The sequence below is a fragment of the Coptis chinensis genome, chromosome 4 (genome assembly GCF_015680905.1).
Source record: "Coptis chinensis isolate HL-2020 chromosome 4, ASM1568090v1, whole genome shotgun sequence".
NCBI lineage: Eukaryota > Viridiplantae > Streptophyta > Magnoliopsida > Ranunculales > Ranunculaceae > Coptis > Coptis chinensis.
Window position 1 is genome coordinate 78,182,566 of NC_141459.1, and position 19,883 is coordinate 78,202,448.

The 19,883-nt window shown below is 38.7% G+C and overlaps 1 pseudogene; it reads right to left on the reverse strand.

Annotated features, from left to right (window-relative positions):
- Positions 1 to 880: 880 nt before the first annotated feature.
- On the reverse strand, positions 881 to 10,867 carry LOC147504923 (ABC transporter G family member 9-like; annotated as a pseudogene).
- Positions 10,868 to 19,883: the final 9,016 nt, after the last annotated feature.

Below are 19,883 nucleotides of genomic sequence, written 5' to 3' on the forward strand. Positions count from 1 at the left end.
GAATTTGCTTCTCGGATTAAATTTATTCATGAGGATGTCAAGAAGCGTTTAGAGAAATCATATGCCATGTACAAGACTAATGCAGATAAACACAAGCGTTTAGTGGTTTTTCAAGTTGGTGATTTGGTCATGGTTTATTTGAGAAAGGAACGTCGGCCTTCTTCTCACAAGTTAATGGTGCGATGTTTTGGCCCATTCCCTATTGTTGCTCGTCATGGAGATAATGCTTATAAGGTGGACCTCCCTCCTGAGATGCATATATCTCGCACTCAGAATGTGGGTGATCTCACTCCTTTTCTTGGAGATAGTGTTCCGCCTATTCCCTTACCTGTTGATAATATTATGGTTCCTGCTGCTGCTACAGATAGAATTGAAATTGGCCTTGAAGTTTCTTCTACTATGACTCGCTAGGGTACTTATGATCGTTATTTGGTGAAGTGGTGTAACCGTCCATCTTTAGAAAATGCTTGGATTTCTGATGCTGCATTTCAACTTATAGATCCTACTTTCTACCATAAGTACAAAGACTTAATCTCGAGGATGAGCTCTTCCCAAGCTGGGGGGACTGATGTGAGGACACATGATGATTAGCATGTGCCACACACATGCTTACATATTTCTATTATTTAGACTAGTTGCTTCTCTTTAGCTTAGTTTCTATTTCGATTATTATTAGCTTCTAATTAGGATTTAGGAATAAAGTTTGGTTTCTATTTAGGTTTCATGGATTGTTTATAAATATCATTGCAAACAAGAGATGAGCAAACTTGATTTATTATTAGATTGAATTTATGAAGTTCGTTTTTATTCATTAAACCCTAGTTTTTTGTATTTTTATACATTGTGTATCTATTGTTCTTGCTTCCGCGACAAAGATACATCAATCACTTATTGGAATCTCTATTGGAATTTCTTCATTAAGCTTCTTCTTCATACAATGTTCTCCACCACTTGATCCAGGACATACACTCTTTGGCAGAGAAGGTTTAAACAATTCACTACAAATTTGCTTCTTCTTCATACTAGGAACTCCAAAACTTGATCCAGGACTTGCAATTCTAACCATTTCTTGTTTAAATAGCTCACTACCAACTGGTTTATTCTTCACAATAGGTTGTCCACCACCTTTTCCAGGAGTAGCACTATCTTCTTTAAACAACTTAGTAAAATTTTTTTGTTATTCATGCTAGGTTCTCTAGGACTTGATCTTCGAACTTGTCCTACTCCCATACCACATGGTGTGATGACGATTACTTCATTGACAACCAAAAATTTCATTGCTTTCATTGGAGTCTTCTTCTTCTTCTTAATCTTGTTGAAGTAGTCGGTTTCTTCATCGATTCTACAAGGGGACTTGTTCATCAAATACCTAACATAAAAACTCAATCTCATACGAGATGACACACCTTCAATAAGACACATGAATCCTTCAAAGGGAGTATCCACATCAAACACTCTCAATTTCACCTCACCCCCTACATACTTCATCACACCATGCTTGTCCGATTTCGTCTCGCCATCATAATAAATAAGCATATCGAATGAACCTGCAAAAATACAAAGTTAGTACAATAAAAAGTAGGTACTTTTAATGAAACGACAATAAATTTCTTTCATTTACTATTTGAGTATTGTTCTACATTTATGACATAAAACTTATATAAATACCATAACAATGACAACAAAATCAACATGGAAATGGTAAACGACCATGGAAACCTTATAAAAAAAACACACACACACACACACTTCTACGTAAAACCACAAAGAAGTAAACCAAAACATAAACCTACCTAGAAACAAACCAACACCAAAGACTACAAAACAAACATCAAAACTGACCATTATCGAGGTTTGTATTGTTTTTATCTATAAAAATCCTTAGAAAAATCGAAAAGGAGAAGACAAAGTAGAGGAACAAAAAAGAAGAACCTAGAGAAAAAAGGGTAGCTTTGGAGCTTTGTAAAAAGTTTTTGAGGTTGGCAAAAAAAACCAGGTAAATATTGTCTCGTCTTTGAATTACAAAAACAATGAAAAAGTTATTGATAGTAGATCTGTAACTTGCTGCTCCCTGATTCCCACAATAGCTAATGTCCGTTTTCATTTTTGCTAGGTTGAAATCTAATGGTCATTAATCGCTAATAGATATCGCTAAGAGAATATAACGGATCAATATTAATGTGCATGTCAACATCAGAAATACGCAAGGACAGAGAGTGTGGTGCAGAGGACAGAGAGTGTTGTATGCAAGGGCAAAAGGGTCAAAATAAAAAGCAAGGCCGGTTGGAGCACAATGTGCATTTATCATGGCCGAATCAGGCATTTACCCACTAAGAAATCTACACTTTAGTTTGCTAATATAAGCAATGATCCTATAACCTATAAGCATTACACCTAAAGCAACACAAGATACCAATTTCTGATCAAGACCCAATGCCTTTAGCAGCCAATGACACAAGTCATGTTAGAGCCACAAGGATATGTATCATCAGGCAAAAATTGTGTCCACAACAACAACTTGTAGGACTAGTAACTAAGAGAGACATATTTGATCCACGATATGACGGGAGGTATATTTTGCACATAAAATCTACTAACAAGAGAGAATGTCATCATAGTGAGTAATTCAATAAGCATACTCAAATATTTGGGATTCATGGCTACTACACCCAAAGCATATGTTCTTGGATTTATCCCTCACACGAGGATGAGGAAGAAGAGGAGAGAAAGTAGTATTGTTCGTGTGATGAAGTCTGAAGCGTGCGCCGCGCCCAGAATGGCCTTGCCCAAGGTGCGCCCGCGCCCTTGCCATGAACACGAAATAGGCTCTTGAGGGCGTGCGCGCTCGCAATTGGCCTTGCCAAGAGCGCTCCCGTGCCCATGCCTATATTTAAAGTTTCTATTTCTACAGTAACCGCGAAATTGAAAGTGCAATATAAAAATAGAAGTAAGGTTTTGGAAAACCTAAGACACGAAATTGAAACCCAATTTTGAAAGCAATCAAGATTGAGAGAAAACCCTTGCAAAGAGTAAAAGTTTGTAAGGATAAAGGAGTGTTCTAGTAAGGTGGAGAGACTTGAGAGGAGTGATTGTAATCTTCATTCCCATACTTATAAAATGATTAGCTCTTGTGGAAGTAGGCATCATTGGCCGAACAATGGTACATCTTTATGTTGTGGTATGCTTTATTTTTCTTTGCATTATTATTTAATTGTGATAATTGTTTAGAGAGTTGGGCATTCTAGGTTGGTTGTAGTGAAAGTTTAGATTTTTGTCTGGAGTTTGTAGTTGGTCCAAGTTCAAGTTATTTTAGTAGTGGGGATTGATTGGTATCGTTGTCCCTAACAAGTGGTATCAGAGCCAGGTTATATTAATCTTGGTTGTTATCCAAATTTTGCTCGAAAGGTGTTTGACAAAATTCCTGAGAGAAGGTTTAAGTTAAAATAGCTTGTAGAAATGGACCATTCCGTAAACACTCGCATGACTAGTCTGAGTAGAGCTAACTACACTATTTGGAAAGCCAAGATGGAAGACTTGCTATATTGCAAGGACTTTGCACAACCTATTGAGAATGGGGGAGTAAAATCGGAAGCGATTGCCATGGCTGAGTGGACCAAGATTGACAAAAAAGCAATTGGGTACATTCGACAATGGATAGATAACAGTGTCTTCCACCATGTATCCCAAGAGACTACCACTTTTGGCTTAGGGAAGAAACTCGAAGACCTCTATGAGAGGAAGTCGGCCGAAAATAAGGTACTGCTCCTTAAGAAGTTTGCTAACACGAAGTACAAAGAAGGTTTTTCAATGTCTGAGCATCTTAATAAAGTACAGAATACCATCAATCAGTTGCACTTGATGAATATTGATATAGGTGACGAAGTTTAGGCTTTGTTACTATTAAACTCTCTACTCGACAGTTAGGAGACTTTAGCAGTTTCTCTTAACGGAGCCGCTAAGGATGGAGTTATTTCTATGGAGATGGCTACTGGGGCATTGTTGAATGAGGAGACAAGAAGGGGTTCACGAAGCAGCTCCTCTCACTCAGAGATACTTATCACAGAGAAGCGGGGGAGAGGTAAGAGCAGAAAACCATCTCATTCTAGAGGTGATGACAGAAGCAAATCTTGGGGTACAGTAATACTAGAACTCCTAAGGCAGAGAGATAATGTTACTATTATGCCACCAAGGGTCACTTCAGGTACGAGTATAAAACACTGAAGAGGGATGAGAAGAATAACTGTGTACATGAAAACATGGTAAAGAGGAACGGAAACACAGGCCGAGATACTACCGCACTAGTACACGATGATCTAGTGGGAATTATGTCAGATTATGGTGAGTGCTGTGTTAGTACCTCATGCCAGGATACATAATGGGTGATAGATACAGAAGAATCCTATCACGTCACACTGCACAGGGGATTCTTCACTACCTACAGCTGTGGTGAATTTGGTGAGGTAAAGATGGATAATAGTGGAGTCTCAAAGATTGTAGGCATTGATGATGTTCATGTAGAAACCAATGTCGGCTACACCTTGACACTCAAGGATGTAAGACATGTCCCTGACATTCGGCTAAGCCTAATTTCCACTGGGAAGTTAGATGATGATGGCTTTCTAAACTCGTTTGGTAGCGGGGTATGGAAACTGAGCAGAGGTTCTATTGTAGCAGCCAAAGGAACGAAAATGTGCTCGCTTTATAAGACACATGCTAGTTTGTGTAAAGCAGAAGTAAATGTGGCACAAGAAGAAGCTTCCTCTGAACTGTGGCATAAAAGACTATGTTATATGGGAGAAAAAGGCATGGAAGTTCTTGCCAAGCAAAAGGCCTTGCCAAACATAAAAGGTATGCATTTAAATAGATGTACTCACTATTTGGCAGGAAAGCAACACAGGGTGTCTTTCCAAAGATTCCCCTCTCACAGAAAAGACAATGTCCTTGAGCTAGTGCCTACAAACTTATGTGGTCCTATTAAAGTAAAGTCTCACGGGGGAGCTTTGTGCTTCTTGACTTTCATTGATGATGCGTCAAGAAAGATATGGGCATATAGTCTGAAGACCAAGGATGAAGTACTTGGCGTGTTCAAGACTTTCCATAGTATGGTGGAAAGAGAGACAGGAAAGCCTTTGAAGTGTATTCGCTCAGATAATCGGGGTAAGTATAGTATGCCATTTGAAGAGTATTGCCAGAGTCATGGGATTCATCATGAGCAGACCGCTCCTAAGACTCCGTAACACAATGGTATAGCGGAGAGGATAAACTGGACCATTGTAGAGAGGATGAGATGCATGTTGCCTCACTCTAAGTTACCTAGAAGTTACTCAGTAGAAGCAATGCGCACAGCTGTGCATGTGATTAACCTATCGCCTTCGAAGCCTTTGAATAGTGACTATCAAGAGAGAGTATGGTCAGGTAGAGATGTTGATTATGGATACTTGAGGGTATTTGGGTGTAGAGCATTTGTTCATATTCCAAAGGATGAGAGATCCAAGCTTGATAACAAATCTAAGCAGTGCATTTTTCTAGGTTATAGGAATGAGAAGTTTGGTTACAAACTCTATAATCTGATTAATAAGAAGGTAATCCAAAGTCAAGATGTTGTGTTCTTGGAAGACCAAACCATAGAAGACTTTGAGGATGGTGAGAAGCTAGAAGCTTTCATTAATGATCTTGTTGATTCATAACGAGAAGTTCCTATTATGGAATGTGCAGAAGGCATTGAAAATGCAGAGAACCATGAGTTTGAAGCTTATGATGATGATCCTATTGCTCATGATGGGATATAACCTATTAATATAGAAGATGCAGATGAAGTGTATGAACCACCACCTGAGCAAGCAAAAGTGCATCGTCTTGAGCCACAATAAGATGGGGTAAGGAGGTCCTACAGAGAGATACTAGCTTTAACCAAGTATCCACCACATACGTATGTTTTACTATCTGATGGTGGAGAACCTATGTACTATCAAGAGGCTCTTGAAGGTACAGACAAAGAGAAGTGGTTGAAGGTCATGCATGATGAGATGGATTCTTTACATAAGAATCACACTTATGACTTAGTTGAGAAACTAAAAGGAAGAAAAATTCTCAAGAATAAGTGGATCTACAAAGTCAAGCATGAGGAGAATAATCCACTCCCAAGGCACAAAACTAGCCGTGTTGTAAAGGGATTCGGTCAAAGGAAAGGTATTGACTTTGATGAAATTTTCTCTCCTATAATTAAGATGACTTCTATCAGGGTGGTATTGGGTCTAACCGCAAGTATGAACCTAGAGGTTGAGCAACTAGTTGTCAAGACAACTTTCCTCATAGAGACCTTGAAGAAGATGTCTACATGGACCAGCCAGAGGGGTTTGAAGTCAAAGGCAAGGAGCACCTAGTATGTAAGCTAATAAAGAGTTTGTATGGGTTGAAGCTGGCACCGAGACAGTGGTACATAAAGTTTGATTCCTTTATGGTGAAGCATGGCTACATGAAATCTGCTTCAGATCATTGTGTGTTTGTTAAAAAATTTCCGGATGGGGATTTCATAGTGCTCTTGTTGTATATGGATGATATGTTGATAGTTGGACAGAACATCAACAAGATATCCAAGCTGAAAAAAGACTTGAGTAAGTCTTTTGAGATGAAGCATTTGGGTCAAGCAAAGCAGATACTTGGGATGCGGATCACTCGTGATAGAAAGAGTGGGAAGTTTTGGCTTTCTCAAGAAAGCTACATTGAGAAAGTGTTGAAGAGATTCAACATGGATCAAACGAAGCCAGTCAGTTGTCCGCTTGGTGGCCAGTTCCACATGAGCAAAGGTATGTGTCCAAAGGGTGACCATGAGCAGAATGAAATGGAAAAGATTCTTTATGCATCCGCAGTGGGCAGTTTGATGTATGCAATGGTGTGTACTAGACTGGATATTGCTTTCACCATTGGTGTTGTAAGCCGATTTCTGTCAAATCCGGGTAAGGAGCATTAGGAAGGTGTTAAGTGGATATTGAGATATCTCAAGGGCACTTCCAAAACGTGTTTGTATTTTGGTGGAAGGAAGACCTTACTTGAAGCCTACACTGATGCAGACATGGCAGGTGATGTAGACTCGATGAAGTTCACCTCCGGTTATCTGCTTACTTTTGCAGGGGGACAGTTTCTTGGCAATCTAAGTTGCAAAAGTGTGTTGCCCTCTCCACTACAGAAGTCGAGTATATTGCAGCCACTGAGTGTTGCAAAGAGATGTTATGGATGAAGAGATTATTCGATGAACTAGGGCTAAAGCAAAAATAGTTTGTAGTTCTATGTGATAGTCAGAGCGCCATTCATTTGAGCAAGAATTCGAGCTTTCATTCTAGATCCAAGCACATACGTGTGCGTTATCATTGGATTAGAGAAGTTCTTGAAGACAAGCATTTGAGTATTGAGAAGATCCATATATACTGACAAGAACGGGTCGAATATGATGACCAAAGCCTTACCGAAAGGTAAGTTTGATGTTTGTTGTGCTACCACCGGAATGGTAGCAGACTCCTCCTGTTGATTTAGGAATGCATGGACGTATCCACCCTAACTATTCGGGAGGGGGGGATTGTTGGATTTATGCCTCACACGAGGATGAGGAAAAAGTGGAGAGAAAGCAGTACTGTTCGTGTGAAGAAGTCTGAGCGTGCACGCGCTCAGATTGGCCTTGCCCAAGGTGCGCCCGCGCCCTTGCCGTGAGCACGAAACAGGCTCTTGAGAGCGCGCGTGCTCGCAATTGGCCTTGCCAAGAGCGCGCCCGCGCCTATGCCTATATTTGCAGTTTCTATTTCTACAGTAACCGCAAAATTGAAAGTGCAGTATAAAAACAGAAGTATGGTTTTGGAAAACCAAAGACATGAAATTGAAAGCTAATTTTGAGAGCAATCAAGATTGAGAGAAAACTCTTGCAAAGAGAAAAAACTTGTAAAAAGAGAGGAGTGATCTAGTAAGGTGGAGAGACTTGAGAGAAGTGATTGTAATCTTCCTTCTCATACTTATAAAAGAATTAGCTCTTGTGGAAGTAGGTATCATTTGCCGAACCACGGTATATCTTTGTGTTGTGGTATGCTTTATTTTTCTTTGCATTATTATTTGATTGTGATAGTTGTTTAGAGAGTTGGGCATGCTAGGTTGGCTGTAGTGAAAGTTTAGATTTTTGTCTGGAATTTGTAGTTGGTCCAAGTGCAAGTTATCTTAGTAGTGGGGATCGATTGGTATTGTTGTCCCCAACATATATGTCCAAAGCTTTGTGAAACCAAAATTCTACATAGGACACAGAAGAAAGTATGAAAGAAATTTGTAGCCTTGGGATTGAGTCCTCCCATCCAATACGTGATTGTGACAAAAATGGTTAGGAGAATGAGATCCATGGGAAGTGGGAAGGTTACTGGTCGTTTCGGCAGTGAAGTAGGATGAAAGCCTGTATATGCCTGATGATCTTTCTTTGCTAGTATATCATGCTCTCGAGGGAAGGTGCTGAGAGCCTCAAAGAAAGTTGTGAATGTCCAAAATGCAGAGTAAAAAAAGATCAGCCCAAGCTGCACAAGGATTAAAAAATTAAACCCAAATACACAGACTTACATAGAAGACGCTAAGCAAGGGAAAAATCAGATACCACGTTGTTCATTTACATTAAAAGGAAAAAAGGGAAAAAGCATCAATCACAAAGAAGGGAATTTCCTAGCATAAGTTTCTATACAAGTTTAATTTCAAAGTAGTTGGAGTACGCCATGGCGCACAGATTTGATTACCAAATACCAATACTAATATATATGCTATAGGGCAGAGTACCTGCGTACGTACATTGAAAAAAAATTGAAGATAGAGAAGAACTCGATCTTTCTACTAGAAGAGGAATAAGATAAACAATATTTCAAACCTAGTCTTGAAGGTGAGCAGTACTGGATTGCCACCATAAAAGTCCTACAAGAAAGGAAACGTTGTTGATACCAAGTTGCATGTGCTCCACCGACCAGATTGCTTGTATTCCTTTCCATCTAGAAAGGTGTTGTCGATTTCTTGAAGTTCTACATTTACTCTATGTGAATGTTGCTCTCATATATATGCAAACCACAATTTCTGCTTAACTAACATTTCCTTATTACCCTCTGAAGGAGTTCCTAATGATGTGTACATTAGTTACTCGTGTCTAGACCATTCGATGAAGTGGTTGGTAAGATTGCTGTTGTAGCCTGTAATACATCTAGAAGTAATATGTTTACGGGATCAAGCTAAATAAAATGTGGAGATCGAGTACGAAAATGTACCACTGTTATATCCAAAAATAAATTCACATATATAACTTTTGGCATTTGGTGCAGATATGTAAATAACATGCCAAAACAAATGATCCAAGGGGATAGTAGGCTTACATTGAGTCGAAAAAGATGTGTGAACCTTCTTTGCATTAGCGGCTTAGCGCACCATCCTAGAGCGCACTATATGCATAATTTAACTAAGATCTAAAAGGATCTAAACTAATTACCATTGGAAAGATTCAAAAGGTAATCTGTAGGATTCATGCAATATGGGGGAAGATTCTGTGTATCCAATGCTTGAGAAGTAGTCCATAGCAGCTGCTCCCTTGCCAAAATACATGGGGCTACCATCTGACCGTAGAAACACCTTATGAAACATGTTATATATCTTACCAGAAGGCTGGTGCATGGTCATTACCACTGATCGTCCACCTTTCACAAGCTTCAACAATGTTGACACAATTTTTTCAGCTGGTTGTGGAGTCTAGACCCAAAGTAGGTTCGTCAAGAAATAATAAACTTAGGTTGATCAGCATTGCTTGCCCAATACTAACTCTCTTCCTCTCTCCCCCAGAAATTCCTCTCACAGAACCTCCACCTACAATGATATTCTTGCACTTAGTAAGACCAAGTTGAGTGATGACCGAATCAGCATGCATGCTTAGCCTTCTCATCTTTGTGTTGGACATTTTTCCAAACCCAAGACATTTTTCATACATATTAAAAACCAAGTTATGTTTTTATAACACTTAGTTGAGGCTATTTGGTAAGCCGAGAAGGGCAGTGAAGACGAGTGTTTATGTAACAGTCAAATGATAATTTCTAGTAGTGCATACATAATTTGACGACCGTGATCATCTACTTGATTGTAGTATACATTTTGAGAAATATAGTGTACATGAATAATGAATTCCTTGTCAAAATATACTCTGCAAACCCCTCAACAATTAAATTTCAAAACAAATTTGCCACAGGTTCAACATTTCTAACTATACTCGATCTTAACCAATAGTTGTAACTCTGTAAGTAAAGTAAAACAAAAGAATATCTATCATGGTGATTGTAAAGGTTATTTTTGGTTTTACCTTACAGATTCAAGAAAATGAGGGAGATGATGTTTGAATGTGGGATTGACCAAGTTCGTATGGACGAACCGCCCTAATATCAAGTTCTCTCGGGGAATTGAATCAGGTCAGACGTAGTTCTTCATCCTCTTTATATATGCAAGATGCCCGCGCCTCATGCTCTCCTTTTTCTAGTCAGATCCAGTTCTTCAGGTCACTTATGAGCTATGAAGGTGAGTTATGAAGAATCAATGAGCTGCGTGCCTGAAATGAGAGGAGTGAGTGCTTGGGAGGTTGCTTCGGGGTAAGATCGTCTACTCGACTCGAGTCACTTTGAAGCGAGCTCGCAGCTCAAGTACGTGAGATCGGTTGGTAGTGATACTGCTTTGGGTGCAAGTTGAATAAGTTGTTTGCCTGAGTGGAGTCACTATGAAGCGAGCTCTAAGGACGAGGATACTAGGTTGGTTGGTAGTTCTGTATATATTGGACACGTGTGTGATATTCATTGGGTGTGAATATTACTCCCTCACACAGCCCCATCTCAGTAGGTCGGTCTTTGTGACGGAGCGATCTACTGAGAGAAAACGATAGCACGTGTTAAACACATATGCGGATGCGAATGGTCTCGCGTAGAAATACCCACCGACCTATCTCATCAGATCGTCTAAGCAGTGAATGGCGACCTAATGTGAGTTTTAAGTGGCATGTGTAGGGCACGTGGTACGGCTGATTTGAAAGGTTGCAGCTGAACCGCCTCATTTTGTGGGGAGACGTGGCATGTTAGGGTTAAATGAAATGATTACGTTTCTTTTGGGAAACGAACTGGTGGCTTGTATTATACGCCTGGAGAACTAAATGGTTCGTTACTTTGCATCTACTGAAAAACAAGAGCGTAAGGTTAGTTTCTCTTCTCTGTGATATTTTTTTTGCTTTGCGATCTTTTTCCTTTGCTCCTTTTTCTGTTGGTTTGTGTGACGTTGGTGGTTGTTACTTGTTGGTGTTAACTTGTGAAAGGAGAGGGATAATGTCTCACTCAGATGATACTCGATATGATGAGATTCTAGAAGTTTCATTGAGTGAGGAAGTTGAAGAGATTGATTTTGAGTCTGCGGTCGCGGTGGCGAGCAGCTCTGGTGCATCATCCTCTAGCGGGTTGCCTCCTAGGGTAGTAGATAAACATGCTCTGAAAAGCTTTTCTGATCTGAGGCATGCATACGATATTCGTTACAGTGATTTGGAGATTCCCGAGCTGGGCGAGGATGATGACGTTTTTAGTAACGCGTTCGTTCCCCAGGACTATGGTGTGGTTATCTGCGAGGGGCAACTGAGAGCTCGGTTGAGGTTGCCGTTTTCTAGGCTGACCTGTGAGTTTTTGAATTTTTGTGAGAAAGCGCCCTGCCAGTTCGTTGGGAACACATGGCGTTTGCTTAGGGTATTTGATCTTTTGAATGTGAGTGAAGAATACAACATAGGTGTTGCGGATATCGTTGAGCATTTTGTTGTGAAACGATCTAGCGCTAAAAACTTTAGCTTACAGACTTTGACTGGAAAGTCTAGCGTTCTGGATGGGGTTAGTAATGAACCCTGGGAGAAGAGACCGTTTTTTATAATTGGGAATTATTGCCCCTCTGGGTTTAGTGTGGAGACTAGGGTGTGTAATTTTACTGGTACGTAGTAGGTTGTTTGGTTGAACCTTGCCTCTGATTTATATGTTGATAAATATGTGTTATAACGAACTGACCTTTGACTTTCTTATGTTATAGAGGTCGTTATTGTCCAAAAGAAAGGATGTAGTCTGATAGAGAAGTTTGCTTGTTTGAGTCGTGCTAAGAAGCGAGAGAAGTTGCCTGAAGTGGCTAGCTACTTTGTTGAAATAGGAGGGTGTGGGATCAGGGTGAAGAGGAGGGAACAGAAGAAGAGGTCAAGGGGTGAAGACATTATGAAGCTTTCTAGTGATCAAAGTATGAATCGTGAAGATAGCGGGATAGTGAGTAAGGAGCAGAGGAAAAAGAATGGCGGTGGGTCAGTGCGACCTGGTGGAGGTTGATAAACGTAAAAATGATAGTTTACCTACGAAATGAACGATAAAACTTAAAACGTAAGTAAAACTAAACGAGATTACGTGTCTAGTTTATCAAAGATTGTTCTACTCTCTATCTATTGAATAGATATAGTGGAGTAGGAAGTTCGTTCCACTCCTAGTTCTTTCACATAGTAATGTTCTCTAAGTATAAATAATCTTAACTTAAAGTCTAATGAGAGATTTACGAATTATAAACTACGATGCAACTACCCACAAGATACGACTAATTAACTACGGAATGCTGCGTTGATTCTATGATAAGGAATTAGGTGGTTGATTCCACCTTAACTCAACTTAACTTACTAACGATGAATCGTCGTAATCCGAATTGAACTACTACGCAAAACAATTGGTTCTTCCTAATCCCTAATTACACATGGAACTTCTACCAATTCATAACTAGCATGTGAACGATTAAACCCATTCTCATGGTGAATTAATCGTTTCTAGAGTGGAATAGAAATTACGACGACTCTACGATAATCGGAATCAAGCTTTTATCAAGGCTTCTCAACCCCTCTAATGGAGGTTTAGCCGAGAAATCATTCATAATCATTTCCATAAGAATCTAAACTAAACATAATATCAAGATTCTAACTTTACTAATTTAACAAACAATAATTGAAATCTAATTAATAATTAAGAAATGATATCAACAAGAAATTAAACTAGATCTATAAATGTAATGACAGAAAACGAATTGAATAATAATAAACTATTTTATTAATCTAATCAAATGAATAACAATATTTTAAAGGTTTAATCTAAAACAAGGAATGAAAATGAAACTAAACTTAATTAAAAACCATTAAAACTAGATCTAGAAGCTATTCTAATCTAACCCTCTACCATTACAAGGAACTAGTTTTCTAAATATAACTAGATAACTTAAGAACTAAGCTTTTCTTTATTTTTATATGTTTCAGATCCAAAATTGTTCATGGGCTTGGAGCCATGTTTTGGGCTAGAGAATCAGGCCCAAAACCCAATTCTTTCAGTCCAGAAAGGCCTCTTCAGCTGGAGTTGGTTTTGACAAACTTTTTGTCTACTTTTACTCCTCTGATTGGACCAAGGCTAAGACCATTAGAAAGCTCTTTCCGAGCCGGTCGTTTTGACATAAGGTAGTCCTAATTCCGAGGTTTGAGTCCAAAGATATGGTCTTCGGAAGTTCTGCTGACTTTGTGCACTGTTTCTGCTTGCGTGGACTTAAACTTTTCATCTTTTGACCGGGCTTTACAAAGACTTTGTCCTCTTGAAAATTGGCCTTTAATCACAGAACTCCTTAGCAACCAACCTTTGCTTCTTTATCTCGCTAAAGTGGCACATTTCTGCACATAATAGACTTTGAAGCCTGAAATGCATAAAAACACGTAATTAGTATTAACTATTACTTATTATTCACATAATTGGTCTAAAAGTACGATTGTTAAGGGGTTAAAACTACAGTTTTGGGCTCCTATCAAACCACCCCCAAACAGTATTTTGCTTGTCCTCAAGCAAATATGAGAAATTAGAATAAATGACCAAAAATGAAGTTCTAACTAATCTCGTTTTGTTGAGTGCGATTGCATTGACCATATGCAACAAGGCCTTAAACCACTAGGAATTCCCTAGTGGATGAATTGTAGCCTCGTGAGAGTTTTCCAGTGAAGGTACTCACAACCTTCATCTATACTACAACGACTAAGAAATAAAACTATTATTTCCTTATTCATGTTCTAAATTAACTATACATCTCACTAGTAATGAATATAGAATAATCAAGTCGAAACCTAAGTTAATATATGCATAATAATCGATCATCTACGAATAAACATATATATAATGAGTAATACTATGAAATGCATTAACAAGTCTGTTTCTGAAACTTGGAATAGCGTCCTTAAGTAGGTTCTCACAATAATAGTCAAGATACAACACTCTGATTTTTCCACTCAAGTTTCGCTACTCCAGTGCACAGTGGGCACACTTTACCTTACAATCTCAATGACAAACAAGGAAGTCGTAGTCGATCAAACACATCTGCCACTTACTATCACATAACATATTCCTAATTGAGCTAGAGGTCTTTATTAGGTGTTGCGGGGATTAGGAGATGGTTTAAGAAGGAAGAAAATGGATATTTAAAAGGACAAGTCTGAGATACTATAATCTTCATATTATGTAACTTAGAGAAAACCTTGTTATTTCCTTTTGCTTCTATACTTTGTTTCCATCCTTAGTCATATTTTTTTTTCTTTTCTTTGGCTTTTGACTCCCTTTTATTCTATTTTTGGAGTTTTTATTTATTTCTATTTTTCTTTTTCTTTTCTTTGGATGGAAACTTCTTTTCTTTTTATGAAGCAACTAACTAATTTTTGTTTACACAGGTTTTTTTCTTCTTCTTTCTTCACTCATTCTATTCTCAGACTTATTTTAGATTGGGTAAGTTGAATTTTTTATTTTGTTTTGTTTTTGTAATAGGGTAAAGAAATTGTGGTTTATATAAGGCTAAAGAAAGGCTCAAAGGGGCGACTAGCGGAAAATAATTCATAGGTTTGAATTTCTGGCTATATCGATCCAAAGAGGGCCTAAATTCTCGCTTAGGATATGGCATAGTGATCAAGAAAGTGGACATGTGATTTCTCTATCCAGATTTTACTTCTCCCTTGTGTCATTTCTCAAATGTTTCGCTCATATAAGGCTTTAGGCTATATTCTCACAGGATTTGTAAAATAAGTACTCTAGCCTAGAGTTCAGAAACTTACTGCTAACAATCATAGATACTCATGTAATATATTTATAGATAGATGCAAAGATTATTACCTACATATTAACCTAAGTTTCTAACAATTATTCTGATACAAAAGTTACGTGAGACTTCTAGCTTGTTAAGAGCATAGAGAAAGAAAACAATACCAATATTCCTAAGTGTATTGCATAAACTTATTTATTTGTATTTTTGAAATTTTTAACTTGAAAACAGATGCATATTATACATATTTATATCCTAACAGATGCCTTAATTACACATGTTTCTATGCCCCTCCCCCCCCCCCAAACAAGAAGCATGCTTTGTCCTCAAAGCATTTAAATAAATAGGGTAGAAAAATACCATGGAAACGCGTGAAATTCTGGAACATCTGCAAAACAAGGTTAGAACATAGTAATATAGAAAATAATAACTGACTCAACTTTGTAAGAGTTCCACCCATTATGGGGTTAACAAGAATAAAATTGCTTGGGACATAAGTAGACACTAACTGGAATTAAAAAAACTGACCTTCTCTCCTGCTTTTATTCTTCATCCTCCTCATCCTCTTCTTCTATAAAGAAGTGAGGTTCCTTCGCATCCTGCCATGCCATGATAATTTGCCAGGTTTCCGCCATTTATCATCTATTATTGCTAACCTATTAAGCGCCACTCGGTCTGACGGGGTGTAGGGTGCAACCTGATGAGGTTGTATCCTCCACCCTTGCCAAGTCATTGCATGGAAAGATCGAATAATACTATTGGTGGATCGCACAGTGTCGGCCGTAATCCAATCCGTGAAACATGTACAAAAAATAGGAAAGAAATATAGCATAATACGGGAAATTAAAACAGGCATAAGAAGGTATTTATGCCTCATGCTATGGGCTCGTGCTAAACTAGACATCAAGGTTCTGGGAAGGTCATGGCACATACATCCCGTGGCTAAAGCAAGGAAGACGCTGCAAGTGGCATCATTCACAGAAGAAAAACGTCATTCCCCTAAAATGTTTAGCATGATCCAAAACATAACAGTTCCTATGTTCATGGACAGGCTACCAAAGGCGACGTTATATTCCCCTTGGTCCTCGATACGGAAAATGCCTGCCCCATACGACTCATGCAAAAACTCATAAGTGTAGACATGCATATTATCTACCCAATAGCACCATGGGTCTTGTATTTCAGCGGGCATAGCAAGTCCAAAAACAGATGCTAGCAAAAACCTGGTAATTTCCATTGGTTCCTCATTAATGTTGATGGAGAACACTTGTTCTCCATCCGGTCTCTCAAAGAAAATATAATTATCATAAAAATAAGATGCAAGTGCTAGAGAATAAAGTTCATCAGGTTTTACCATAAGCGGTTCCCAACCTACGTATGTGATCACCTCGCGAAACCAAGCACCAAAAGTAGTGCTTTGGAACAAATCTTCGAAAGACTGTTCCGGCATTATTGTAGGAGATGTCATCTCAAAACGACCCTCTGGAACAGCTGCAACTGATCCGTGAACAACCCGCAGAAAACTGGAAATTTATGGTCTACGGAGGTCAGGGCGCAGGTGTGCTCAGCTTGGGTGTAGGTGCACTCGGGTGCTTTGGATTTCTGATGTTTTGAAGCAGGTGCGTTCCTCTTGAAGCGCAGTGCTTTCGATTAAAAATTCGACAATGGCTTAGCGCAGTGCGCGCTCGAGGTCTTGATTTGTGAAAATGGTGAAGAACAACGGGAAACGTGGGAGTGAACGGTGAGAGATGGAAGTTAGGTGTAGTGTGGGTTGTGAGTGTAGAATGAATGAAGTTTTTATAGGTTTTAAGTTGCTAAAACGAATCGGGAAGTTGCTAAAAAGCTTTTATGGCAATTTCCGGAAATAGTAAAATTTTCAAACCCAAAAGCGGAAACAACTCATATTCTTGATTCTAAAAAACAACCCTAGTATCTTTTAGGCTGAATTTAGGATAAAACTACTTAACTTATCGAGATTTCATCCTACCCCATATTTATTCATAGATATGCCCATATCGGCAATATTCTCACCCTAACTCCGAAATAACTTCTAGAAATGAGGGTCATATAAAAATCATGCTGGAATAAATAATACCACCCCCAAACAATTTGGGAAGGTGGGATCAATATTAAACAACCACGCACAATGAAAATAACCGCATTGTATTAAATTTTTCATTCAAAGTACATTTCACTTCAAAATTCAAATTACCGAATTAAAACTTACATTAAAATAACTAACAATAATAAAACTACAAATAAAAATCATCAAGCTATACTATCCCTAAACACGCCGTGGAGATCGGTAGTGGAGGGCATTTCGCCGGAGATGACTCCTGAGCTCCCGATGGGCCAGCACCATTCGTCTTTCAGCGACGATGCTTGTGCCTCGATGATGTATCCTCAGAAGGAGAATCCCCGTGAGGTGGAAAGTGTGCAAGCATATCGGCTCAGAACTGGCGCTGAGATTCCAGCTCAGCCCTCATCTGTTCCCACCGCTCATCCTCTTGCTGGGTACGAATCTCAAAGTTATGGTTCATAGTAGCCTGTCGAGTTCGGAGGTCTTCGCAGATAGTATTGAGTGAACGCATGCCACGATGAATCACAGCCATGCGTTCTGCATCTGACCAACACCTCTCCAAGGCATCAGCATCAAAACATGTCAAGTCCTCCTTATCCTCCGAGTCATTCTCATTTCCGACGTCCTCCTCGGCAACTACCCTATCCTCAGGCAACCTCCAAACTTGTTGGATACACTCCTGATAAGAGCCTAAAACTGTAGTTTTAACCCTGTAACAGTCATACTATTAGACCAATTATGTGAGTAATAATTAAGAGTTAACACTGATTACGTGTTTTTATGCATTTCAGGCTTCAAAGTCTATTATGTGCAGAAATGTGCCACTTTAGCGAGATAAAGGAGCAAAGGTCGGTTACTAAGGAGTTCCGTGATTAAAGGCCAAGATTCAAGAAGATAAAGCCTTTCTAAAGCCCGATCAAAAGCTAAAAAGTCGACGCGGGCAGAAACAGCACACAAGTCAGCAGAACTTTCGAAGGCCGTATCTTTGGACTCAGACCTCGGAATGGGGCCTACCTTATGTTAAAACGACCGGCTCGGAAAGAGCTGTCCAATGGTATAAGCCTTGATCCAATTAGAGGAGTAGAAGTGGACGAAAAGTCTGTTGAAGGAAACTGCAGCTGAAGAGGCCTTTTCGGACTGAAAGAATTAGGTTTTGGGGCTGATTCTCTGGCCCAAAACATGGCTCCAAGCCCATGCACGATTTTTGGATCTAAACATATAAAAACCAAAGCTTAGCTCTTTGTTAATGGTAGATAGTTAATGGTAGCTAGTTAGACCTAAAACAATAGATAATTATAGATCTAGTTTTTATTTAATTAAATTAAGTTTAGTTTATATTCAATTCTTGTTTTAGATTAAACTCTTAGAATCATTATTCTTAATTAGTTTGATAAATAAAATAGGTATTTGTAAATTTCAATTCTTGTCATTTACAATTGTTTAGATCTAATTTCCCTTATTACGTAGATAGCTAGACTTAGATTAGTTAGATTATTAATTTAGTATTTGAATCATTGTTTTATTATTGATTAGATTAATAAAATAGTGTTCTCCATAAGTTAGTTTCATTTCCATTAATTGTTTAGTTTCAATTCGTAGATTCAAGTAATTGCCATTATTAGTTTAATTCAATTATTGCATTAGTAGTTTTGAACTGGGTTTAAACAAGCAAAGTTTCAATCTTTATATCATGTCTTGTTTGAGGAATGATAGCGTGATGATTCTCGGCTAAACCTCCATTGAGGGGGTTGAGAAGCCTTGATGAAAGCTTGATTCTGATTATCGTAGAGTCGTCGTAATTTTCTTTCCACTCTAGAAATGATTAGTTCACCATGAGAATGGGTTTAATCGTTCACATACTAGTTATGAATTGGTAGAAATGCCATGTGTAATTAGGGATTAGGAGTAACCATATTATTCTGCGAAGCAGTTCAATTCGGATTACGACGATTCGTCGTTAGTAGGATTAAGTCGAGTTAAGGTGGAATCAATCCCCCTCTAACTCCTTATCATAGAATCAACGTAGCATTCCCATAGTTGTTCTAATAGTCGACTAGTTGCATCTTGTGGGTAGTTGCATTGTAGTCAAGTTGCCACTTCGTAAATCTCTCATTAGACTTTAGAGTTAAGAGCGCTTATACATAGAGAACACAGCATGCGGAAGGACTAGGAGTGGAACGAATCACTCTACTCCACTATATCTCATAGGATTGAGAGTAGAATCTTTGATAAAGAATAGGCACATAAGATAGTTTAGTTTACTTACGTTTTGAGTTTTATCGTTCATTTCGTAGGTAAACTATTCAATTTTATGTTTTATCAAATGGCACCGCTGCCATCTTAGTTTCACTTTCGCATTGTTTTTGTAGTACAAGTACTTTTCTTAAAGTCCCATTAAACCCACCCACCCTTGTTTGATTCATCTTTGTGGTTTTCAGAAAGCGTTGGAAAGTTCATAAAAATATACACGAAGGCGACCGCGCCCTAACCGAAGAACCTGCCCAAAAGATCAGAATAACCGTAGCGACCGCTAAAAAAAACACTGTACCTTCAAGTTACGGATAGCGACGGACGCCCTAAGTGGCGCACCAGCTTCTAAGCTAGAGTTTTCCGAATTTCTACAATTTTGATTCGAATTTTGATTTTTCAAGTTTTTCAG